Raw genomic sequence first — 26,724 nt, 5'->3', positions numbered from 1 at the left:
AAAATATGCTCACGTAACTCACCACCCATTCTACTAAGCGGCTTTCAGACCTGTCATCCGAAGTGGGAAGAGCTTCTGCTAGCCAGATAGAAACCGGGTCACAAAGAGTGTGAAATTAGAGGCTTTTCCCCGGCATCTCTTAGCTCAGATGTCCAGGGACGGAGAAATAGCTGCAGCCCACCCATGGACTGTTGGGATTCAGCAGAGCTCATTAACCTTCAGGAGAGCTGTCTTCATCCCCACAGGCTCACCGGGTTAGGGTCTGCCATGGCCAGATTCACAAATGCACTGGTTAGAAATGTAGTGTTATGGCTGAATTTCCATCCTCAGTTCCCTGCTGTTTTCTCCTGGTTCATATTCTCACTGGGGGATCATGTAGATGGAATCTTGAGCCCTTATGCCTTTCAAGAGCCCTACATCTGAATTTCTCATCGCCTGCTGGCCATTCCTTGAGTCAGAACACATTATCCGCCACCGCAAACAGCTCTTCCCTCTAGACTTGCTCTGTGCCCCCACACATCCTTCCCAGGCTCCTTTCCTCCTTAACTCCCCTTCCACCACCTCTAGTTTCATCATTGACTGCCAGGCCTCCGCAAATCCTCCTGCCACTGGTGTCATTCCCTGTTCTGCTCTCTCACTACCATCCTCACGGTCAGAATCCTAGCTATCTCCTTCATCACACTTTTTCCTCAACTACTGATATGATTGATCACTGGCTCTCGCTGCTCCAAGCCTGTCCCTTCTCACAATGTGGCTGTGTCATTCTTAGTAAAGCTTCACTTTACATGTCACTCATTCCCCAGTTCACAAACTTGGCCCTTGCAGATTTCCAAATGTCCTATTTCTCAAGCCTTACTGCCCCCTCTTCTCCTACCCATACTCTATGTACGCACCAGCTAACTCTACACACTCCCTGTAACTCCCCACCTCTAGGCCGTGGGAAGTGCTGTCTTTCTTTTAGACTGTCTTTCTTCCAATTTTTGACTGCAGAAATCCACCAAGTGCCACTGAAGTTTGCTGGATGTCCTTTCTCTATCTGGATAAGGGATGGCTGCCTCTTTGGTTAAATGTGACACACAGAACTTAGGGGGAAATGTGATGTACTATTTCCAGAGTTACACACAAGCCCACAGACGTACCAGTGTAATAGACACACAAATGCACACAGCAATGCCATTTTTCAAATCCACACTTGTCTTTGATTGCTGGGATGAGGTGGCAGAAATGTAGCGATGATCTGTTAGCTGGCACCAAGAACATGTGAAACAGATAATAGGGTAGAGGAAGGGGGTGGCGGAGCAAACATTTCCAGATTTAATCTTGGGTTTGTTGCCTTAACAACTTGATGTAGATTTCAAAGAGGTAGCCTTTTTTCTTAATAATCCTTTTGGAAGCCAGAGTTGTCATAACAATAGCACTGAAAATAGCCAGCCCTCTGACAAATGGCCTTAACCACTGATGTTTCTCTTCAAGAAAGGCCTGTAGAACCCTGGGATCACGACCCAACGTAGGGAAAGAGAACAGGTAATTTGTGCCAAAAGCAAAGGGCTTGTGCCCCATGTCTGTGATGGCAAATTTCAAGCCCAGACACCGAGACTGACGAATGTTGTTCCCACTTCCCCAATCTGTTCCATCAGCAGCTTTTCATGATGGGGCAATGTCTTAGATGCGTTTTTAAATTTATATAATATGCTTAAACAAAAGGTTAAACTGTATGGAAACTTTTTTCTTTTTCTTAAAAGAAAATTTGGAGTTGTATGATTCTCAGCCACTGGCCCATGGCCTAAACTAGTCTGATTAACTTGGCATCCTGCTTGCCTTTGTCTCTCTTCCCAGCTATAGCATTCCCTCCTTGGCTTTTCTCTCTCTTCTCTTTGCTCCCATGGTCTCCAGCAAGGAATTTACATGGTCACAAGAGTGCAAGTATGATTCGTTTGCAATCTGCGGCTCTAGATTATGAATGCTCCCTGATCCCCACGTTTCTCTTTCTTCTGTCCTGCCCGTTAAGGATAAACTCTGAGCCTATAACGAAATGCCACAGGCTGGGTGGTTTATAAGCACAGAAATTTATTGCTCACAGCTCTGGAGGCTGAAAGTCTGAGATCACAGCGCCAGCAGGGTTGGGTGAGAGCCCTCTTCGGGGCTGCAGACTTCTCATTACCTCCTTACATGGCAGAAGGGCAAGGGATCGCTCTGGAGGGTTTTTGACAAGAGCCTTAGCGCTGTTCATGAGGGCTCCACCCTCTGGACCTAATCACCTCCCAAAGACTCCTCCTCCTAATACTGTCATTTTGGGGGTTAGAATATCGACATATGTCTCTAGGGGCACACGAACATTCAAACCATCGCATGCTCGATGAAGGCAGAACAAGTATTTATCGACTGGGGTGTCCGTGGGGTGCGTTCAATTGCATGACATGTCCCAGCTGATCACTTTCCCGGCAAGGGCAAGCATCTTAGGTAGGGTATCACCCAGGGAAAGAGTGATGGAATAGTTTCTGCCCTGTCCCTGGCATTCAGCCTATGTGGACTTGGATCACATTTCACGGACGTTAAGTCGAACGGCTAGTCCGTGGAAAACCTTTTGTACAGTCTTCATGTGGTTCAAGTCCTTCCAAACAGAAGTGGAAGGTCTTGAAGTAGGAAGCAATGGATAGTGTGTTCCACTGGGCTGGGGGCAGTGCACCACGTGAGGAGGACGGTGTCTAAACCATTAAGCTATCTCCTTAAAAGTGTGAGCAAAGTTGGGGTGCCTGAGGGGCTCAGTTGGTAAAGCAGCCGACTCTTGGTTTTGGATCACGTCATGATCTCAGGGTCGGGATATTGAGGCCTGTATTGGGCTCCATGCTGGGCATGCCTGCTTCAGATACTCTCTCTCTCTCTTCCTCTGCCCCTCCCAGACCTCTAAATAAATAAGTAAATAAATAAATAATAAAGTAAAAGTGTGAGCAAAGCTCAGGCTTCTGTATCCTCTCACCTGTGGGTTCTAACATTCAGGTGGGTTGTGAATATAGAGAGAAACGTGTGCATTAAGAAGCCCTCGTGAAGCTTCTCTGTTTCTCAGATTCTCCTGGGGAGCCATTGTTGGTCATTTCATCTTTTTAATGCGAGTTTTAAGATTCTTGGGGAAGAGAAAAAGAAATGGCTTTCTGGTTCCTTCCCACTGGGATACCTTCCAAAGAAATAGTGGGGCTGAAAAATGCAGAGTGGGCCATAAATTCTAAAACACCCCAGAATGTGTTGAGTTCAGAGTCAGTGCTGGAAAAATTTATCTAAATCATAATTTCTCCAAAAGGGGAAAACACCCCAATCATACCAAAAACACAAATAAAATACAAATTTTGTGCACATTCAAATTTAGAGTTCTTAAATGATTTTCTTGGATGCTGCTACATGCCATATATCACCCATATTTCTGGTTTCCAGGTGGGAAGAGGGAAATAGTATGCTAATGAATTATAGGTTTGATTCAAAGTAAAAAAAAATGTTTTTCAGTCGGTTTTCTTCAGTTCTGTTTATTTTAAATCCAATTATTGTCCTGCTCTGTCACAAAATGCAACATTTGTCATTGTTTTATAGGTTTGGTTTTGCAAGGCCAGTGCTCAGGAGGCTGTTTATTTCCTCCTACCTACCTTTCCTGCAATTAGGATACATGGACAACAAGTGGATGATAATACCTTACAGGTCGGCAATATAAAATGTTGTTAACAAAGAGAAAACTGGAATGTTTTCGATTAGATTTTGCTTTTAAGTTACCATCCCCCCAAGTAGCTTATCACACAAATTGCAACGCAATAACCTTCTATAATACTACTAGTCGCCATGCTGTAAACTGGTGTATTTTGTAGAATGACATAATATAGAATACAAAATTCCTAACTGGAATTCGTTCTTATTGTCCTTGCCTTCATTTCCCTCTTTGTGCTACTACTTTATTGAGGAGTAAACGATCAGAGAGCAAGAGTGTGGTAGCAGGGGCAGGAGCAAGAAAGAAAGGAGGATCAGTAGGAGATCCTTCAGTGAGCTGGCCACAGCTCTGTGTGGCCAATTGTTCCATCTCACGTGGCTGTCCTCTAAGAAGCTATGTAGTCATGTTGCAGGACAACCCATCTAGAAGGGGAAGAGGGAATTGTCTACCTGTTCTTATATACCACTTGTCCAAGGTAAACCTCATGGAGGTTAACGTCCAGAACTTTTGGATTGTACGTGTTATTCTTATATCCCTGGCCAATGTGTTCCCTGATGAACCTTGGCTATCTTACTGACTCTTGGGCTGTTGTCAGTAATCTAGGCATCCAACCTGCTCCTTGGAAAATGACAGACTGTCAGATTAAAGACACTCTTCATCAACTATGGAAAGGAATATCAGCTGCTGATCAAGAGGTCTAAGTCACTTACACAGAAGTCCTTTTTGATTCACATACCTCACAATGCAGCTACCTCAGAAAGGGGCTTTTCTTGGTGCTTCCTAAGTAATGATCAAGATTAAAGGGAAAAAAATTAGGTCGACAGGAATATTTGGGATTCCACTCTGACTATTCCAAGTGTGATCCTTTCTTTCCCCTAACAGCAACTCCAGACTGGACTGGTTGGTGCACCAAGCCAAAAGGGGCCTGGGAATTCAATTTATTTCTGATTCTGCCACCTGGATGCTCTAGTGGGATTACCATGATCCTAGATGATAAGGATAATGATCATAAGGATATCCTTACTGTCAAGGATATCCAGGATAAGGATAGTGACCATTTGGTTGAGTATACTGCTCACTGAGTCCCGGTACAGTGACCCATGTGGGGGATATACGAGATCTCTGTAAGTTTTATGAGACATCCCTTGTGTTTTTTGCATGTGACCTTTCTGGATGAAAGGTCTGTGTGCAAGTAGGGAATGATTGTATAAAAGATGAAGTTATACCTACTGGGAATGGGAAATTTTAAGTTCATTCCTTTAGAGGGAGAACAACTCTGACACCTGGGGAGGAAACATCTTTGATTCCAGGGTGTATAGTAGATGAGGACATTAGTGACCTTTCAGAATTGCCCTTAGGAGCTTGCCCACTGGTGCGGCTCTTCCAAACAATTGGAAGCACCTTAAATTTAACTGACCACTGGGTCTGCCATCCCCCACCAGAGAGCTCTGACCTCTGACCACTATTCCCTTTAATGTCACCAAGAAGTCTTTTGAAAACAGCAGGGAATGAATCTAACTCCTAATCCTCTCACCTAGAACACCCCTGAACCCCAATTCACAAAGATTAGCCATTCTATGAAGTGGATGGATGCCACTTGGTTAGTGGTGTGCACAAATGGGGCAGGTTATACTGTCTCCCTATAGGCTGTGCCTCTAAAATCAAGGACTAGACTCAATTATACAAACTGAGCTGGGCACTTTAAAGCCCAACAGCCACCCAGAAGGCCATCTTAGAGACACTGTCAGCTTGTGTCCCTGACTGAAATGGGACCCACTTTGGGGCCTCAACAATTGTAAGCAACACATTCCTTCTGGGGCACCATGTGCCCTCCCGGGACTGTATTTCTTGTGTGGAAGCCAGGCATTAACTCTCCTCAAAATACAATGACCTTCACTTTAGAGATGGTTTTCCTTCTGCACAGGAAAGGAAACAATCAACAAAACTAAAAGGCAACCTATAAAATAAGAGAAGATATTTGCAAATGTCTTATCAGATAAAGGACTAGTATTCAAAATCTATAAAGAACTTATCAAACTCGACACCCAAAAAAACAAAAAATCCAGTCAAGAAATGGGCAGAAGACATGATTAGACGTTTCTCCAAAGAAGACGTACAAATGGCCAACAGATACATGAAAAAATGCTCAACATCACTCAGCATCAGGGAAATACAAATCAAAACCGCAATGAGATACCACCTCACACTGATCAGAATGGCTAAAATTAACAACTCAGGAAACAACAGATGTTGGCGAAGATGTGGAGAAAGAGGAACCCTATTACACCGTTGGTGGGAATGCAAGCTGGTGCAGCCACTCTGGAAAACAGTATGGAGGTTCCTCAAAAAGTTGAAAATAGAGCTGCCCTATAATCCAACAATTGCCCTACTAGGTACTTATCCAAAGGATACAAACATAGTCATTCAAAGGGATATATGCACCCTAATGTTCATAGCAGCAATGTCCACAATTGTCAAAATATCGAAAGAGCACAGATGTCCACTGACAGATTAATGGATAAAGAAGAAGTAGGATACATATACAGTGGAATATTACTCAGCCATCAAAAAGAATGAAAGCTTGCCATTTGCAATGATGTGGATGGAACTAGAAGGTATTATGCTAAGTGAAATAAGTCAGTCAGAGAAAGACAAATGCTGTATTATTTCACGCATTGGTGGAATTTAATAAACAAAACAGATGAACATAGGGGAAGGAAAGGAAAAATAAAATAAGAGGAAAACAGAGAGGGAGGCAAACCATAGAAGACTCTTAATTATAGGAAACAAACTAAAGGTTGCTGGAAGGAAGTGGGTGGTAGAATGGGATAATTGGGTGATGGGCATTAAGGAGGGCACTTGAAGTAATGAGCACTAGGTGTTGTATGCAACCAAAAAATCACTGAATTCTACCTCTGAAACTAATAATATAGTATGTGTTAATTAAATTGAATTTAAATAAAAATGAAAAAATATATTGTGTATATACTTAGGAGTGGAATTGCTCTATCATATGGTAATTCCATATTTAACTGTTTGAGGTACTGCCAAGCTGTTTAGTGTACTGTATTTTCCAAAGTGGCAGTGACATCTTACATTCCCACTAGTACTGTTACAAGGGTTCCTCACCAACCCTGGGTAAGGTTATTTATTCTTTTTTATTCTGCCTCCATAACGAGTGTCAAGTGGTATCTCATTGTGCTTTTTATTTGTATTTCCCCCATGGCTAATGATGCTGAGCATTTTTTGTGTGTGTACTTACTGGCCATTTGTGTATCTTCTTTGGAGAAACATTTATTTAGATACTTTGCCCATTTTTAAATTGGTTAATTATCTTTAATTGGGTCATTTATTATTGAGTTGTTTTATATACACATAATATATATGTTTATATATATAATTTGTTCTGTTATGCACACACACACATCTAATACATATTGCGTATATATTAGATATAACCCCTAAAAAGGTATATAATTTGAAAACAGTTTTCTTCTATTATGTGGACTACCTTCACTTTCTTTTCTTTTTTTTTTTCCACTTTCTGGAAGCTACCCTTGGAGGCACAAAACTTTCTCATTTTGGTGATGCTCTGTTTTTTTAGTTTTTCTTTTATTGCTCATGATTTTGTGTCACGTTTACTTTTTGGAGTTTTAATCTAATGAACAATACTGAGCACCTTTTCATGTGCTTATTTGCCATTTATATTTCTTTGGTGAAATATCTGTTCAAATCTTTGCTCTTTTGTTTTTATTGGTATTTTGTTTTCTTATTTTTGAGTTGTGAGTATTCTTTCCATATTTTGGATACAAGTCCTTTATCAGTTGTTTTGTAATTATTCATTCCGTAGAGGTGGCTTGTTTTTTTTAATATTCTTCATAATGCATTTTGAGTTTTTTTAAGATTTTCTTTATTATTTTGAGAGAGAGAGAGAGAGCATGAGTGGGGGGGAGGGGCAGAGAGAGAGGGAGAAGCAGACTCCCTACTGAGCAGGGAGCCTGGTGTGGGGCTTGATCTCAGAGCCCTGAGGTTACGACCTGAACTGAAGGCAGACAGTTAACTGACTGAGCCACCCAGGTGCCCCATAATGCATTTTGAAAAGCAAAAGGTTTTACATTGATGTAGTTCAAATTATAACCTTGAAAATATGATTCTTATTTTTGGTATCTTATCTAAGAAATTTTTGACCAGGGGCGCCTGGGTGGCACAGCGGTTAAGCATCTGCCTTCGGCTCAGGGCGTGATCCCGGCGTTATGGGATCGAGCCCCACATCAGGCTCCTCTGCTATGAGCCTGCTTCTTCCTCTCCCACTCCCCCTGCTTGTGTTCCCTCTCTCGCTGGCTGTCTCTATCTCTGTCGAATAAATAAATAAAAAAAAAAAAAAAGAAAGAAATTTTTGACCATCTAAGCTCATAGATATTATCTTCTAGAATTTTTATGTTCTAAGTTTCACGTTTAGGCCTGTGACCCACTCTACAACTTTTATGTAGGGTGCATGAGGTGGATCGGGGTCCTTTTTCTGCACGTGGATATCCTACGGTTCTAGCACCACGTGTTGAGTACTATCCTTTCTCCACTGAAATGGCTTTGCAGTTTTATGCCTGGTTTTTAGCAATTTGACTATGTTCTTTAGTGTGGTTTTCTTCACGTGTCTTCTGCTTAGGGTTTGTTGAGCTTTTCAAATCTGTAGGGCTTGAGTTAGTTCTTCTCAAGCTTGGAAAATTTTAGGCCATTACTTGTCTCCTTCCCCCACCCCACAACGTCCTACTGAGATTTCAGTTACATGTATGTCAGACTGGTTGATAGAGTCCTATATCTCACTGAAGCTCTGTTCATTTATTATTATTATTATTTTGTTTGTTTGTTTTGGTATTTTTTCTTCATGTGTTCATTAGTGATAGTTCCTGCTGCTATGGCTTAAAGTTCACTAATATTTTCTTCTGCTTTGTGTAACCTGCTCTTATTCCATCTAGTGTGTTTTTTATATTTAGAAGTTCAATACGAGTATCTTTTATATCTTTAATTTTTCTCCTTATCATGCTCATGTTTTCTTTGCTTCCTTGAATATATGGAATACATTTATAGTAGGTATTTTAATGTCCTTGTCTACTAATTCTACAATCTTTGTCATTTCTGGGTCTGTTTCTATTGATTGATTTTTCTTCTGATTATGGCCCATATTTTCCTGCTTCTTTGAAATCCTAATGCTTTGTATTGGATGCTAGACATTTGAATTTTATGTTTTTTGGTGCTTGTTTTTTTGGGGGGGGTGTTTTTTTGAGGGAGTTATTCTTTTAAGTACTTCTGTTGTTATTTTGGAGTACATTTCATTTAATTGGAAACTGCCTGATGCTTGAGAAGTTTAATTTTAAGTTTTGCTAACCAGGTGTTAGGGACCGAAAGTTTGTGTCCCCTCTAGATTCATTTAGTGAAGTCTTACCCCCGATGAGATAATACTTCACTTCACGGTGGAGGATTTGGGTGGTAAGTAGGTTTAGATGAAGTCATATGGGTGGGGTTCCCATGATGGGATTAGTGTCCTTGTAAGAAGAGGAAGAAACACCAGAGTGTTCTCTTTCCACATGTGGGGATAGGAAGAAGGCAGCCATCAGCAAGTCAGGAAGAGAACTCTCACCAGCCACGGATGGCACTTTGGTCTTCGATTTTTCAGGCTCCAGACTGTGAGAAATAAATGTCTGTTGGTTAAGCCACTGATTCTCCGGTATTTTGCTGCAGCAGCCCAAGCTGACTAAGACAACAGGGCCAGAATGGACTTCACACTTCGCTGCACTACTGAGGCAACTCCCTGCTGAGGACTCTAGTCAATACTCTCTGTATCCAGAGGTCTTTCTACTTCAGCAAACAATTTCTATTTCTGGGGTTTGTTCCACCTGCTCATTTTTTAGTGTTTTCACTGCTGATATGATAGTCTCTTCTCATTCACGCACACATCAATGCTTAGTTAAGCACTTAAGATGAATTTTTTGAAGATTTCCTAAGTTCTCTGTTCAGTTCTCTTTCCTCTAGTACCCTGCCCTGAGAAGTTTAGCAAATCCGTCTTATCAAAATATTAAACTTGTGTCCTTAGCTCAGGGATACCACTGGGCTCTGTCTGAGTTCCCCCTCCTTGCAAACTCCAAGTATCAAGGTGAACAATCACTTTATTTGCCTCCCTTCTTTCAGAGATTGCTGTCCTGGGATGCCATTTATCTGATGACATATATTTTGTACAGTTTTTTAGTTACTTAAGGTAGAAGGGTGAAGCAGGGTTCTGTTAACCTGCTATAGCTAGACGTAGAAGTTAGCATCTCAGCCTGAAGGGAGTGCTGGGGGAAGCTGCTGGTTTCTGTGTACTGCAAGAGCTAGACACTGGAGAAGCTATAATTGTTGCCAGAGTCTGGTGCTGGCCAACCTGCCCACATTGCAAGATCTGGGCACTGGGGAAGCCATGTATGCTACAGGAGCCGGTCCTGAGGAAGCCATACGTGTTGGAGGAGTCTGGCAAGCAATCACACCAAAACCAGGAAGCAAAATCCTTTCTTCTTACAATGTCTCTCCAATGCCCTCTACTGACAAAGTTTAATATCGTGCCATCTAGCAGAGGAATACTATTTAAGGGACCCATATCCATTTTCCCGGAGCAGGTAATGAAGTATGAATTTAGAGCCAAGAGGTAATAGATTGATAACTAGAGTATACATTGTGGAGGATTGCTGCCTACTGGTATTTCAAAATTATGTGGCCATCTGGTAAGTTCAGATCTATAACATCAATTAAATGCTTTTCATGAAAAATTTTCAGTTTGAGTTTTAGATGACTAAGATTTATTTAGTTCTAAGAACAGGATAGTGGCTTCATCTATTCCTAGCAAAGAACAAAAAACTTTAAAATAGCATGCTATATTCATCTCCATTTTCCCTTATTATTTGGTAGAAGAGAAAAAGAGGAGAGGAAGGAAAGTGATGTTATTGAGATATTTCTATGTGCCCGGTACTTTGCATATATAATTATTTGAAACTCCTAAAACCACCCTATGAAGAAGGTTGGTCATATGCCACTTTAGAGATGAACAGATAAGGTGGGGGCAATTTGCATGGACAGGAATCTCCTGGGAAGGTTGTTAACAATGAAGATGATTTGACCAGCCTCACAGTTCCTAGTTTAGTACATTAGGGATGAGGTTTAGTAATGTACATTTTAAACAAACACCTAAGAGATTCTGGTTCAGGTAGTTCATGGGCCACATCACCTGGAACACTTATTTTGATAACTTGTTCAAGTTCATAAGGTCCAGGGGCATGCTTCAGATTGAATGGAGGACTACTTGTCCCTAACCATGTCCAGCCTTTCCTCCCTGCTACACCAGATGGTGCATTAGTAGTGAGAATGGAACAGTTATTGGGCATCAACTGGTCCACGCAAGAACTATGTATGAGTGAAGGAATCAGTTAATGGACAAAGAGCTGTTTAAGAATAAGCCCAGAGCTAACAGACTGTGTTTCAGAAACGACATGTTATTGGAACAACACTGGCTGAGCTGGTTGACTCTTGTGATCATGAAATAGTTCCTTCCTTTAATCTCAGCTCCTTGATGGACTCTCAGTATGACCTTGGAAAAAATCAGTTAATGATCAGTAGGGGGTCTCCTCCTTGGTCTAGGGAGTTGATGGCACTTGATTATAAATTATACTATTAAATTGTCAGATAATGTGACAATTATATAATGGGAATATTCAATAATAAAAATTTCGAAGACTATCAGTTGTCAAAGAGATGTGATATCTTTCAAAGCTAATTCTCAAATGTTAATCAGTGATGCCTATTTTCTTGAGGGGTTCCAAATGAGATAATTTTAGATGTTTGCTTGTTGGGTGATGCATCACGCAGTATCTGGGATGAAGGAATGGAACTAAGTTGTGTTTTGGGTTGGGCAAGAACACCTAACTAATTTCAGAGCGTTTGGAGGTCAATGTGTTATTAACTAGATTCATTCCACATGTGAGTCACTCCTTTAGTCTTGGTTCTGCCCTTGTTGTGCAAATGTGACATTCAGAGAAGCCTTATTTAAGTTATTGAGTATCTTTTTCTGCAAAAATAGAAACAGAGCATCTAAGGCAATGCAAGGTCTTGTGTCAATCAAATAAATGGGCCTGTAGATTCTGAATAAAACTTCGTATTAGGATTCCGACATCCCTGGCACATAAAGATTGATTTTGTTTACCTCATTCAAAAAGGAACTCTATTAGAAAAGACCATAGTCTTTTCACAGGTAGAAAAAGTCAACTTCATAAAGTTTTTCTCAAATTAATTCATAAATGTTATGCAACTCCAACAATCATTTAACCAGATAAATTCATTGTAAGTATCATGTGAGAAAAAAAATAAATCAGAATGTCCAGGAACATTAAAAAAGAGGGAGAGAGAGATCTCTATGAGATATCAAAACATATTCTAAAGCTGCAAAAATTAAAACAATGTGATATCGCTGCATGGCTAGAAAAACAGATAATAAAACAGAGTAAGAAGTCCAGAGATATACCCAAATGTATACAGGAATTTAGTAAATGATATAGGTGGAATTTTAATATAGTAGGTGAAAATAGGTACTATGGAAGTAATCATTTTGGATTACCTTGAAAATTATCTGGGAAAAATTGGATTCTCATCTTATATATTATATACACAGAAAACTAAAGATTAATGAAAATTTAGATGTTAAAAGGGGGAATTATAAGAATTAGAAAAATATATGAGATTTTAAAAAATTTAAGTAAGGAAATCCTTCCTAAGAATGAATAAAGCCATCAAAGAAAAGACTGATAGATTCAAATCAGTAAGAAAACCAACAATCCAATGAGAAAATGGATAAAAGATATGAAGGAACAATTTTATAATAAGGGAAATACAAACAGTTCTCAAACTGTTTATCAACTGAATACCAAAATGATATTCAACCTCATATATGATAAGGAAAGTAGTCGTTGAAACTATAATGACACATCATTTTTTTGTCTTACCCGTTACATAGTAATACATGTTGCATTGGCTGAAAACTAGAAAACAGGCTCTCATAACATTTCTGGTGGGAATAATGTAATTTGGTATAGTCTCTATGGAGTGCAATTAGAAATACCTTTAAAAATGTAAAATGTTGGGATGCCTGCTGGCTCAGTCGGTTGAGCAGCTGCCATTGGCTTGGAGCATGATCCTGGGGGTCCGGGGATTGAGCCCCTCATTGGGCTCCCTGCTCAGTGGGGAGCCTGCTTCTCCCTCTGCTTGTGCTTGCTCTCTCTCACTCTCTCTCTCAAGTAAATAAATAAAATCTTTAAAAAAAAAGGTAAAATGCTGATCCCTTTGACCTTCTATGTATTTATCTTAAATGTACTCACATATGTGAAATGACTTACATATAAGGCTATCCACCAGAGCATTGTGTGTTGGAAACAATTTCTAATCCTGCTAATAGATGATAGATGTGGTATATCCATATTATGGAATACCATGCAGTCATTAAAAAGAAGGGGGCAGCTCTTTACATATTGCATATGGGAAATACATTGTTAATTTTTAAGAATATGCATAACAATGAATGTAGCATGTTGCTATTTGGGTAAACACAATGTATGCATGTATGTGTACGTGTACGCATGTGTGAATGCATATGTGTATATGTGTAGTATATGTGTATATACAGGCTAACATATAAAATGTCTCCGAAAGATACACAAGGAATTGGTTACATTGGTTGCTTCAAAGAAGGTAAACCAGCAGATTGGAGGAGACCAAAAAGAAGGATTCTTACTTTTGGTGGTATCCTATTTGATACCTTGCATTCTGTGCCATGAAAATGTATCAACCACTTTTTTAATATGTTTTTTTTTTTTAATGGCCATGGTTAATAATAATTTTGTGAGAATGTCTAAGATGACCTAATCTCAAGATGGCTTCCACGGAACTGATTATCCCATTTGTCAATGGGTGGCAAGACTACAGTTGAAATGAGTATATATTTGTTTTTCTTTGTGTTGGTTCCTATTTTAAAGGATGACTGTAAGTATTTAAGGAACAGTCCTTACATTTATGCAAAATACACTCTCATGTAGCATCCTAGTTTGTCCTCAGTGCCGTGTTGAGGTAGATACGAACCAGACACAGAGCCCAGGGTGCTATCCAAAGTCTCACCATTAGTCATAACAGAAATCCTCATTAGAACATAGATTTTCTGTCTCTTAACTAATGGTTTTCCTTACTATTCCTGCCAATATTATATGGGAATTATGCTAATAATAACTACGATATGATTATCTGCTATACACCAGCCACTTAAATGTGCTGTGTCACTCATTCTACCTGTTTTACCATCTTTATGTGTTTTATCATCGTTCATTTTTCAAATGAGAAATCTGAGCATCAGAGTTAAATAAATTGTGCAAATGCATGTGATACAAAATTAGAGCAGGGATTTGAACCCAGCTTTCTTAATTTTGTGCCTTTTTCCTTTTCTGCTGTATTACGCATCACTATTTCCAAATGAATACCTGGTGGTATGTATGTGTACCGCTCCCCTAAGTGAGATATTTTATTCAATGTCTACTGATCGAGTGCTTCTTCTTGAGCCAGGTGCTGTGCACAGAGCTGGGTTATGGCAGCTGTCGTCCTCCTGAGTACAAATGCAAGTGGGTGTCATCACCTGCAAGATACGATGGTCTTTTCACCTCTTTTCTGGACTGGATTGTACTACACACCGAAGGCTCCACATGGTCAGCAGCAGCTCTGGCAGGCAGCACCCTAGAGCTTCTTGGTCACCACGTGATTTATTTTTGTTTTTTCAAAATGAAAATGGCTTCATTGTTTTTGTTAATTTTAAAGATAATATATTATCTTGAAGTATAAGAAATGCAGATGCTAGAGAATGATAAAATGGAGAAAATTAAAATAACCCAAAAGCCTCTTGCTATGACCTAAGTCCTATTATCATTTTAACAAATACATGATCAGACTTCCTCCTGTGGATAGAGGAACATCGAGGCAGGCATTGTGTATATAGACTGAATCATTTTTGGGTGTTCTACTTTATCCCCACTTAATAAATCACAGTCAGCTTATGTCCTTAAATATAGGCTGCATCACGATCAACTTTAAAAGTGTACGGTGTTTTGCCATGTAGTTAAACTATGCTTAACTGATTTACTCCCCAGTTTTTGCTACTATGAAAGTGCTACAATGTAACCTTTTTACATACTATACACACATTTCCCATTCCTTTTTTTTTTTTTTAAAAAGATTTATTTATTTATTTGAGAGAGAGAGCACGAGCAGGAAGGGCAGAGGGAGAGAAAAAAATCTTTAGCGGACTCCATGCTGAGAGCAGAGACGGAAGTAGGGCTCGATCTCATGACTGAGATCACAACCAAGGATTGGCTGCTCTACCGAATGAGCCACCCAGGTGCCCCTGCCCATTAATTCTGAAGGAGAGACTTCTGTGAGTGGAATTGCTGGATCACTTGTAGCTTTTCTGAATGAACTTGGAAACAGAAACTTGAGGTTGAGGTCCCATTATAGATGCCATTAATAAAAAGGATCTCCTGACTTTTCCAAATACTTCTTACGTAGTGTGTATTCCTGCCTTCAACATCCACACTTTCATTGTGGGTTTTTATTTTTATTTATTTATTTATTTATTTATTTATTTATTTATTTATTTATTTATTTATTTATTTTTATCTTGCCTCTATCTCTACGCTGTCACTTCTACTGTTTTTCTTTATATAACATCAACCTTCTGGTGAAAAAAAAATAACAATAGTTACTTTGGAATTTGTTTTATCATAATTTTTCTTTTAAAATGGATTTCCATTTGTTATGTCTGATTTTTCTTAGTGGAGACAGCAGAGGTCTGCTCAGAGCCGCATAACGAAGCCATCTGTGTGTACGGAAAAGCAGAGACAATTAAAACCTGTTGACAACTTTGGGCAAAGCTGTGGGCCTCATGTTCTGTAATTTATGTGAAAAGCTGAAGAACAATCAGTTCAAGCTGGTTCTTCAAAAAGGCACAGCCTGTAACATGCTTTTGGCAGTTCAGCATCTTTGCACCATAGCAAAGGGGTATCCGAGTCCAATGAATTCTGAGATGTGCAGAGGAGCTCATGGACAGGGCCCACGAAAACAAACATACATGTTGCCATGAAGAGAGAATGGAAGCTGCTGCTGGGCTTTTTTTTTTTTCCTTCCAGTTTTTTGTGTAATTCCGTTTCTCTAACAGACTAGCATATGCACAGTACTCCCTTCCCGTTGCTCAGTGCTGTTTTATGTCAGAGAACGAGGAGCCCATTCTGATACCTGCTGTGGGGCTCGTCATCAGGGTTAAGGACACCAAAGGTGGCAAGGGTGCCGGGGGAGGCAGTGGTCTGTAGAAAGGACTTTATGTTTAATTCTCAGCTCTGTTCCCTCCCTCAGCACCCTGGGCAACGCTCTGTTTCCTACTTTTTTGAAGAAGAGAAAAATCATACCTGGCTACAGATATATGATGTTTGGAGGTCATATATATGAAATTGCTTATATTTCCATCTTTCCTTTCTCATCTCCACATTCGGTCACATGGTTCCCACCCCCATCCTGCCACTGAAATTGCACTGGCCAGGTAACCAGCACCAGCTCTGTTATTAAATCGGTTTTGTCTTAGGTGTTTCTCAGGAACACTAACCAATTCCACCTTCTCGAAGCATTCCCTTCCCTTAACTTCTAAGAATCACACTTAGATTGCTTCCTTCTCCCTCCGTAGGCACTTCTCAGTTTCCAGTGTCTTCGTCTCTTCCTTGCCCATATTTTATTCTCAAGGTGCTGGTAGCCAGTTTCTGTTCTGTATCTCCTCGTTCTTGTTTACGCTTTTGCTACAGAGTCGTACTCCTATCTATGACATCAGCTGCCATCCCTATATTGGAGTCTCCACTACAGAACTTAGGTTCGAACAACATATGTCAGTCAGTTTCCATATGCCCATACTTGGGGACTGTGTGCTGGTGCAGGAAATGCAGAGGTCATCTCACTCCCCATGACCCACTTCCCTAGCCCATTCTCAGTTGCCTTCCCCTGTATGGGTCCAGGAGTCTCAGAGAACTGGCAGCACCCTGAGAGGGAAGAGTCTAGTCCAGCCTGGCCGTATCTTGCTTCTATGGGCTTGGTGAATGCTGCATGCTGAGAAGAGGCTGGATTTGGTGAGGTGGTAAGTGTGAACGACAGACCAAATCCCCATCCTCACAGGACCCACTAGTGATTGAGTAGAGTCTTGTGCTGATGAAAGTGACAATTTGTGCATGGGTTTCTCATTTGCGGGGTTCCTATTAAGGAAGGGGGCGTGCCCAAATTGGTCACAGCCTGATAGATTAAAAATCATTCCATTTGCTTCCCCAGGTACTTCATCAGGGCACCAGGGTCAAAGCAAAGGGGGATGATTTAGTGTTAGTCACCTAATGTCAGAAGATTGCATCTAATGTCCAGAGCAACTAGACATTGAAGCATCTTTCATGACACAAGACCACACAGAACACAGATACACAGAAGCATTTGAGTCTTCTCTTGAAAGGAGATGAGGCTATTCAGGAATGTGGTGGCAACTGAGCCTCAATGGAAGGGGGGGGCTACATAGAGAAAAGTGTTGCCTATGCCAGGAAAGCTGAACTGGCAGGTTGGTTCCAAATCATGATGCCAGCAGCTGCTACCATGGGTGCTGCTGGGAGCTCTTTCCTAGCAGATCTTGAAGTACAAGCAATTCCTAGGCTCCTTCCATGAGATCTGGGTGGGATAAGCTCCAGGTTCATAGTCCCCTTTGTGGTAGTCATTACTGCCATTTACCCCAAATTTCCAGCTTTCCACCTCCCAAGTATACGATACAATTGCACTTTCTGACCCTCTTCTGATTTAGTGGGGCCACATGACTAGTAATGACCAATGACTTGTAAGCAGATGTGATGTGGGCCACTTTTAGGCAAGAGCATATTGTGGCTGATCCTAGATCCTCTAGAGCTCTCTTTTTCCCTCTAGTAGACAGTGACAAGGTTAGAAATATGGTTGCTCAGGGGCGCCTGGGTAGCGCAGTCGTTAAGCGTCTGCCTTCGGCTCAGGGCGTGATCCTGGCGTTGCGGGATCGAGTCCCACATCGGGCTCCTCGGCTGGGAGCCTGCTTCTTCCTCTCCCACTCCCGCTGCTTGTGTTCCCTCTCTTGCTGGCTGTCTCTATCTCTGTCACATAAATACATAAAATCTTTAAAAAAAAGAAAGAAAGAAATATGGTTGCTCTGTCATTATGATTACTTGAGAGATCACAATGAGCAAAACCTTATACTGACCTACAATGGACACAGAAAAAGGGAGCAATGGAACCTTTGCTATTATAAGCTAGTGGCATTGTTCATGTTATTTGTTACCACTGCAGAACTTAACTTATCCGGACTGATACACATTCTTTCCCACTCAAGCACATACTCTCTTGAATGTCATAAGCAGCTTTTTAAAACACATTTAAAACATAAGGGCTTATTACACCCCTCTAGTAAGATAGTGAGATCCACGCTTTTCTAACTAAAGGGGAACCAACCAAGATGGTCTTCACTGAACAAGGAAGATCTGCATTAAGATGTTTTTTTGTTTGTCCCAGGACCATGAAGTTACTGGCAACTTCTCTCAATATGGAAAAGAAAAATCTCTGGTTGGAAAGGTTAGGATATCTCTCTACCTTGTTTCAGCTCAGACCTCTCTTGGGCTTCAGACATATCTTTAACTGCCTAGTACTTATTTTCACTTGGATATCTCACTGGTATCTCAAACTCAACATGTTCAATGGTAAACTCATTACTTTCACCTCAAAATATGCTTCTCTGACTGTGTTCTCTGTCTCAGTGAATGTTTTCATGCCCATACAATTGAAGCATCCTTGACCACTTTGTCTTCCTTTGCTGTCACACTAAATCTTTTGCCCAAACTGATGGCTTCTACCTCCTTGTGTCCCCACCACCGTGCCCTGTACTGGCCACCTTTCTTTCTTTTCTTGGTCAGTATAAGCCTTCTCATGGGTCTCCTTGTCCCCAGCCTCTCCTCTTTTCTATGCATGCTTTATATTGCAGCCAGAGTGATATTTCTACAAGCAGACCTGGTCAGAGTATGCCCTTGTTAAACGTTCTTTCATGGCTCTTCATTGCTCTTAGAAGAAAGATGAAGTTTTAAAATGCTGTCTTCAAATTCCTGATTTGGTTCCTGCTTCCCTCCCTAGTTGCACTTTGACTCATGCTCCACATTCACCCACACTGAACATAAGAACATAATTGAAAGCTGCATTCTTTAGAAACCGTCTTGGCCTTGTTCCCTCCAGCTGGAGCAACCTTCTCTTCCTGTTTCTCGACTAGCAATCATACTCATGTATCTGTCTTTAGCTTAGATCTTACTACCTCTGGTATACCTTCTTTAACCTACCCAGGCAGGAATAGGTAGCCTCTTTTGGACTCTTTTATAACCTATTCTCATGCTTGTTGCTTTATAACTGTCATAATTACTTGTTCCTGCATATTGCCCCTCACTGAAATAATATATGCCAAGTGTTTAATTTAAACCTCATAATAATCCCCGAGATAAATAATATTCCCATTTCAGACAAGGACACCGGGAAAAGAGAATTAAGGTAAGTGGTTGAAAGGGAGTCAGCCAGTTCACAGCGATGTGGAACTTGAACCCATAGGAGTCTGCATCCCAGTCTCTTAGACGTAACCGCCATCCTGCCCTAGACAACTGCAGTGTTTACAGGGATCAATCTATATTGTTCATTGTCGTATTCCCAGTGCTGGACACATGACAGGTATTCAGTAAACTTAGCTGAATAAAGGAATAAAAGAAACAATGGAATGCCTGGCAAATGATAGGCTCATAGGAAAAACTAGCTATTATTTTTTTACAACCTTTTTTGCACAGCAAAGCAGAAAAAAAAGGGAAGAAAAATAAAATAGTACTAGCTCAGTTTCTAGAGAGAGTATGGGAAACATACCAAGGGCACAGGAAACAGTGTCTGTGTTACTTTTGAAATGGGGAGGCAGTTTTCCACAGAGCAACCTTGCTGGGCTCCATGCCCCGTTCCTGGCATTTCAGTTCTCACTCTATCTTGATAAACTGCTGTGTCACAAAAGAACCTTCCCAGTTTCAGCACCATTTGCCAGGATGCTGTACATTCACCTATATTTCCCTCAGGACAACAGGCTATTACAAAATTCTTCTCCTGAAATAAAAGAAAATCAGTGCTTACGGGAAAAGAAAATGTTTTCAGTAAGTTCAATACCAATTTGCGTTTGGCTAATGTTTAAATATGAGGAAACTAAAATTTTTAAGTAGGAATTTGTGTAGGGCAGGTGATGCTGGTAGGGTTTTTGGTACTTTTGAGTCCCTATCATGGTAAAAATGTTTTAGGGTGAGTTTTTAAATTATAAATTCAAGTAGCACATGTGTGTGTCAAAGAAAATCGTATGCAGGGTTATAATGAAGAGCTCTAGTCTCCTGATACCTCCATTATCACCCCAATCCCACTATGCAGAGGCAAATTTTACCCATTTCTTTTTGTTTTTTTTCTGATGGACAAATGCTGTATTTCTAAATGTTATGCTTATTACTGCCATATTTCTCCATACACACATTATTCGATTTCTTGCTTTGTCACACTGAATGTGATGGGCATTTGCTAGGTTCCTGACATTCTACGTCTTATGAATACCTTTTTTTTTCCTATTTCTGTTCCTCTGTGGGAGATTTTTACTGTTATGGGTCTCACCTCCCCCAGGTAGAAACCAAAACTCATTCTCTAGCCTCCCTTGCTTGAAAGAAGCACGTTTGTGGCAGTGGCTCTGCTAACCAGATCGACAAGCATGGGCTGTGACCTAACAGGGAGCAGAATGAGGAAATTGGTATTAGGAGATCCACTTTCTTTGCTGAGTGTGGTAACAGGGCTTCAAGCTGCTGGGGGTAATAGTGGCAGAACATCTGTCATCCAAGCCTGAGTGGCATTGGGGGGGGGGCTATGGAATCTGTGCCACCAGTTGGGGTGGAGGTGGGGAGATTTCCTAAGAGCAGTCCCATACAAAACCATTTGCTGCAGGGGCCCCTGGGTGGCTCAGTTGATGAAGCCTCTGGACTCTTGATTTTGACTCAGGTTAAGATCTCAGGGTTGTGAGATTGAGCCCTGCCTCGGGCTCCATGCCAGGCTTGGGGCCTGCTTAAGATTTTCTCTCTCCCACTTCCTCTGCCTCTCCCCCCACTGCTCATGCATGCTCTCACTCTTTCTCTAAAACAAAACAAAGCAAAACAAAACAAAACAAAACAAAACAAAAAACACTCACTGCAGAGCTGTCTAAGGAGCTAACATTTGCTTTTCCTTCTCTATGGGTTTAATGCTAGGGCTCCTGCGCCCCTCCTGCAATGTAGCTGGCCTCCGCATTGTGTGAAACTGTGTAACCAGTTCTGTGAGGCTTTAAGGGGACTCCGAATCCAATACCCTATAAGGAATTTATTTTCTGTTTAAACTAGTCATCCTGACTTCTGCTGCTGGCAGTAAAGAACTAGCTGGTCCTTTTGATCAGAATATTGACCACTGCCATAGGAGATGAGGGTTTAGTTTGTTGTTCATACTCACCTTCTTTTGTCCCTTCAATTTCTGGTGATTGTATTTTACCTTTATGACAAAGAATATTAATAATAAATCTCCTTTTATTATTCCATAAACTTTATCTCTTTTTTCCAGCTTTATTATAATATAATTGACATGTAAGCTTAAGGTATGCATGTTGATCTGATACACTTATACAGTGCAAAATGATCACTATAGAGCTACCTCGCACCTTTATCACACCACATACTTACCATTTCTGTGGACAGAACGTTTCAGACCTACTCTCTCAGCAACGTTCAAATATATAATGCTGTATTATTAACTATAACCACCCTGCTGTACATTAAATCCCCAGAACTTATTCATCTGATAATGCAAAGTTTTGTACCCTTTGACCAACATTCCCCAACCCCAGCCCCTGGGAACTGATACTCTCACTCATAAACTCTATCTCTTGATTGGGCACTCCTGGGATCATAACCCCCTACCCTAGACTCCATCTCCCACTGCCTTCCCGCCTCCCATCCTCTAGCAACTCTAGGTGTGCTTTACACTTTGTCCAAGTTGAGAACATTTCTATTCTACTCTATGATGATAATTAAATTTTCTGTGCTTTCTCTCTCTGTGGATTCTACAACTGGAAAACTAATAAGCAGCATTGACATTGTTAAGACTATATCAATGTTGACTTCAGAGACGAAGAAGGAGCTCAGGCTTACATGTCCTGCTCAACAGGTCTAATGTCATGACTCCTGTGCGCTCGAAGCAAAATGTTTCTTGCCTTCAGGTCATATGGATTTTTCTGTTCTTCCATTTTATCAGTCACTCAAAATCAAGTCGTATTTTCTTCCCTTCATTTTTGGAACCTGACTTTTTTTTTTTCTTTATGTTTACCAGGTACTTCTAATTGAAATTCTCTTTTCTTACCTAACAAAAGAACTATAGTCTCCATGACAACCTCGTGGGTATCCAGCATTTCAATCATGCTAATTGCTATCATATAGAATCCCTTTAACTTCTCATGGCCCCCCACAATATGGTCCCTTCCAGAATGTTCTAATCTGGACCTGTTGTCTAGATCTGCTGCACAGCCATCATTCTTGGGCTTCTTTTCAATGGCCTCCTGGATTCAAGGCCAGTCCTACATTCCATGTCATCTTTTTGGTCTTCTACTCGTTTTTACTGGGATATATACCCAGAAGACCTCCCAAGACAGGAAATATAGCACATAAACTGGGTCTTTGAATGCCTGCAAACATCTTTATTTTACTCTCACACAATGTGAGTTTGACTAGGCACGGAATTATGGGTTAAAAATATTTTTTCCCCATAGAACTTTGAAAATGTTGATTTTTTATCTTCTGATTTTAACATGACTAATGAAAAGTTGGGTGGTTCCTTGCATTTTTCTCTAGAAGTTTGTGTGATTTTTTTCAATCTTTGGTGTTCTGAAATTTCAAAAGGATGTGCTAGCTGTGTAGCTATTTTCATTCATCCTGCTCAGTACTCAATAGATTCATCAAATGTAAGGATTTGCCTTTCTCCCATTCGAGGAAATATCCTATTATTTCTTCAAAAAATTCTCCCATTCACATTCTCTGTTCTCTTTTTTTATAATTCCTCTTAGCCAACTGGTGGATTTCTGCAACTCCTATGTTAATCCTCTATACGTTTTATCTTTATCCCTCAAGTTTGCTCTCTGCTACTTGCTTTAAACTGTAGGAGAGATTTTTGGCTTTATATTTCAGCCCTTCTACTGAATTTCATATTTTAGGTACTGTATATTTAATTTATAAATTGTCTTCTAATTGTTCCCCTTTCAATCATACTATTCTTGTTTTAGGAATAAAATGTCTTCTCAAATATCTTTGAAGATATTCATTAAATACTTTAAAAATATCTTTCTAGTTCCTGAATTATTTCTTTTTTCTTGGGACTTTGTGCATTTTGGTCTTTTCATTTCCTTCTAGTAATTTTCCTCAAATATCTGGTGATCTTGTTTGCACATTCATATTTATAAATGTAGGATTGTCTGGTAAATGGGAATGGAGACAAGAAACCCCATGTGAATGCACAAGGCTAGCTAACAGGCAGATTTTGCTTTAGAATGTATACGTGGGGAACATGCGGAATGAGCCTTTATATTCTATTTCATCTCCTCCCACCAAATGTCAGAACAAGGAGAACTTTACTCTTAGACCAACACTCAGACTAAAGTACAAATCCCTCTTCAGCCAATTCATTCATTACTTTAAAGAAGAGCCTCCAGTTATTTTTCCTCTCACTTCTGGAAGTAAAAACCTGGTTCCCTTTGTTCTATCCATTTGTATGGGGGTTGGGAGGAAGAGCGGATCACTAACCCTTCACCTAGACATTCACTGGTATTTTGCCAGGATAATTGGCAGCTGCTTCCCCTGAAATTCGCCTCATACTCACATTTGGACTTTGGCTCTTCTGCTCTGTCTCATCCATCGACATATTGCCATCTGTTTTCATAGTCAAGAAATGTGTTGAAGTCTTTCATCTATAATCAACCTTCCTTCCTAATTTCTTCATTGCTACGGATTTATTTCTTCTTGCACTCCAACATTGTCATTTTAGTGGAATCTCTGGCAAAGAGGGTATTACACTCACTTGCCAAATCAACCATCTTACACCAGACATTGCCCCACCCCATGGTGGTGTTTTTAAAATGAGTTTCTTTGTTGAAAGGCTACTCATCTCTTATCTATGTTTCTACTGCTTAACATATTATTTCTGGAGATAACAATAGGATCTTGTTAGAAAGAAGAAAGCAAGAAAGAAGACAGTCTTAAAAGGAAGCAAACACATGAAAGAAATTTAGATAACAAACCATATGAACCCTCTCTTAACCATTTGTGATTAGCAGTTAAAAACAGCCTATGGTATCATCTCACGGAAGGACCTTTGTCTCACCAACCAATTTACCATGTGCCACAAAGATTGTTAAGTGAGCAACTTCCAAAAGAAACCTGATCCTTCATACAGGAAGCAAGTGTACTTGCCTGCAGCATTTCCAGAATACAGAAAACACATGCTGCAGAGAGTCTGTAGGAGAACACAGATAAACCAATCCCACTCAAGACTCTACTTGGTTATAAGACTAAGTGAAATAAGTCAAGCAGAGAAAGACAATTATCATATCGTTTCACTCATTTATGGAACATAAGAAGTAGGAAGATCGATAGGAGAAGAAAGGGAAGAAGAAAGGGGGGAGGGGTAAACAGAAAGGGGAATGAACCATGAGAGACTATGGACTCTGGGAAACAAACTGAGGGCTTCAGAGCGGAGGGGGGTGGGGTATTGGGATAGGCCGGTGATGGGTATTAAGGAGGGCACATATTGCATGGTGCACTGGGTGTTATATGCAAATAATGAATCATGGAACATTGCATCAAAAACTGGGGATGTACTGTATGGTGACTAATATAACAAAATAAAAATTATTAAAAAAAATTCACCATCAAAAAAAAAAAAAAGACTGTAGAACACTGATATGGCCATTGTAAGCCTCAGTTTTGAAAAGCGTACCTTCTACTTTACTTAATTCCTTCCCTTGAACTTAATTCTGATCCAAAACTCTATTGCAATTAGGAAAGCAGAAAATGTAATCTCAGTTGCTACTGTAGTCTTTTGTCTGACTAGGCCCACAACAGAATCATGCTGCCCAGAATATGGAAAGAAGCCAGTCTACTCACCTCATGAATGCTGGTGTCATCATTGCCCTGGAAGTCCAATAGACCTTTGTTATGGGGTGTTGGTCCAGAAAGGAAATTCAGCACTTTAGGTACTGTCTCCCTTTGAGGTCCATTTAGTTCATGGAAGCCTCGCCTTAGAGTGGTATGGGGTCTCTCCTTCTTGAGAGACCTGTAGACATTTTACCTCTCTCTAGAACTCTTTCTATTGAGATGTGTTGATGTAATTTCCTTAATTCATTGGGGTTTTAGGAAATACAAAAGCTAAGTCAGCAGACCATTTCTGTCTTTTGTCCTTCCTTGAAGCAATGAATCCAGAATATGGGTAGGGGGGGTAAGTGGGAGCAGCAGATACAAGGGAGAAAGAGGGCAAATACCATAAGGAAAAAATCAGTCAATGTTTCAAAAATGTCAAGCAAGCCACAGTATGTATGTTCAAACATAAAAGTATACTTGGTGGGTTATGTGGGGGAATACAGAATGGTGTCCAGCCCAGAATGGATTTGGAAGGTTAAGGTGGGGCAGGGATAGGAGATGAATAGGAAAGATATTTTTGAAGACAGTTCCACAGAAATTACAACAGAATCTCTTGAAGAATTTGAGCATGAGATGAAAATAGCCTCCAGTTGTAGTGGGTTGGTTGTTAGCCATGCTTCCTCTCACAGGACTTTGTTAAAGGCCTTTTGCCAAAGTTGTGTCACACTACATTCAGGAGGAATCCTGAGCCCATGACTAATGCTCCTGGAGACTATGTGAATATGTAGAATGGTCATGTTTTGTGAAAATTTCTCTAATCATTATAGAGGAAGAACAAACATTCCTGGAAAAGTTTGTGGTTACAAAAAACCAGTGCCCACAGCATTCATTCCATTGCTACAGAACAGCTTGGGGTGCTGTCAGCCAATTTCATCCAGTATTCCAAGGAACCTCTAATTTTAAGAGGGGCCAGTGTGACCCCATTTAGATCCTACAGTGATGTTTATTCACTTAAGAACTGGAAAGATTCATTTTGATCAAGGAAAAAACATTGAAGGTGATCACGATACTTAATAAAACATGTTCTCAAACCAAGCACATGGATTTCGTCTCATACACACTGGATCCTCCGCATGCTTATGGCTCAACATGGCCAGCAGCCTCAAGTCTACATGACTTTGTCTTGGCTCCTGGTAGTAACTGACCCAATCATTCAGTGTGCTCAATCCAACTTTTTATGAAAGATAATCTGATTGACCAAGGTTGAGTTGTGTTCACTATTGCCTACAGTGCTGCTGCCCAAATTAGTTTATCGGTAAAAACACCGTGGTCAGGTCGTATCCCTCAACCAAACCTGCAGGTGTGGGCAGAACTTTTGTAAAAGCATGAAATCAGCGAGACAATGACTTGCCTTTTCAATGCTCTGTTTATCCACAGCTAGTCCCTTGATGTTTGTGAAGAACTAAAGCAATTATCTTATTTTAGTGCATCCTGTCTTTGATTTAGAAATATTCAATATTTTCTATTTCTGATTCCATATGTGGTCCCATATTCACTAATGGGATGAATAGAAGATTGTCTTAGAGGATTCTTTTAGAAAGTTCTACAAGATTTTCAATAACTAAGGAACCCCTTGTTGGTGTTGTTGCTCCAGTAAATTAAAGGGTGGGTGGTCACACACATGGCTGCTTCAAAATTAAATCAAGG

Source organism: Ursus americanus, chromosome 32, assembly GCF_024610735.1.
Source record: "Ursus americanus isolate L20-20 chromosome 32, mUrsAme1.1.p, whole genome shotgun sequence".
NCBI lineage: Eukaryota > Metazoa > Chordata > Mammalia > Carnivora > Ursidae > Ursus > Ursus americanus.
The sequence above is the reverse complement of the archived record's forward strand: the minus strand, read 5'-3'. Positions refer to the sequence as shown.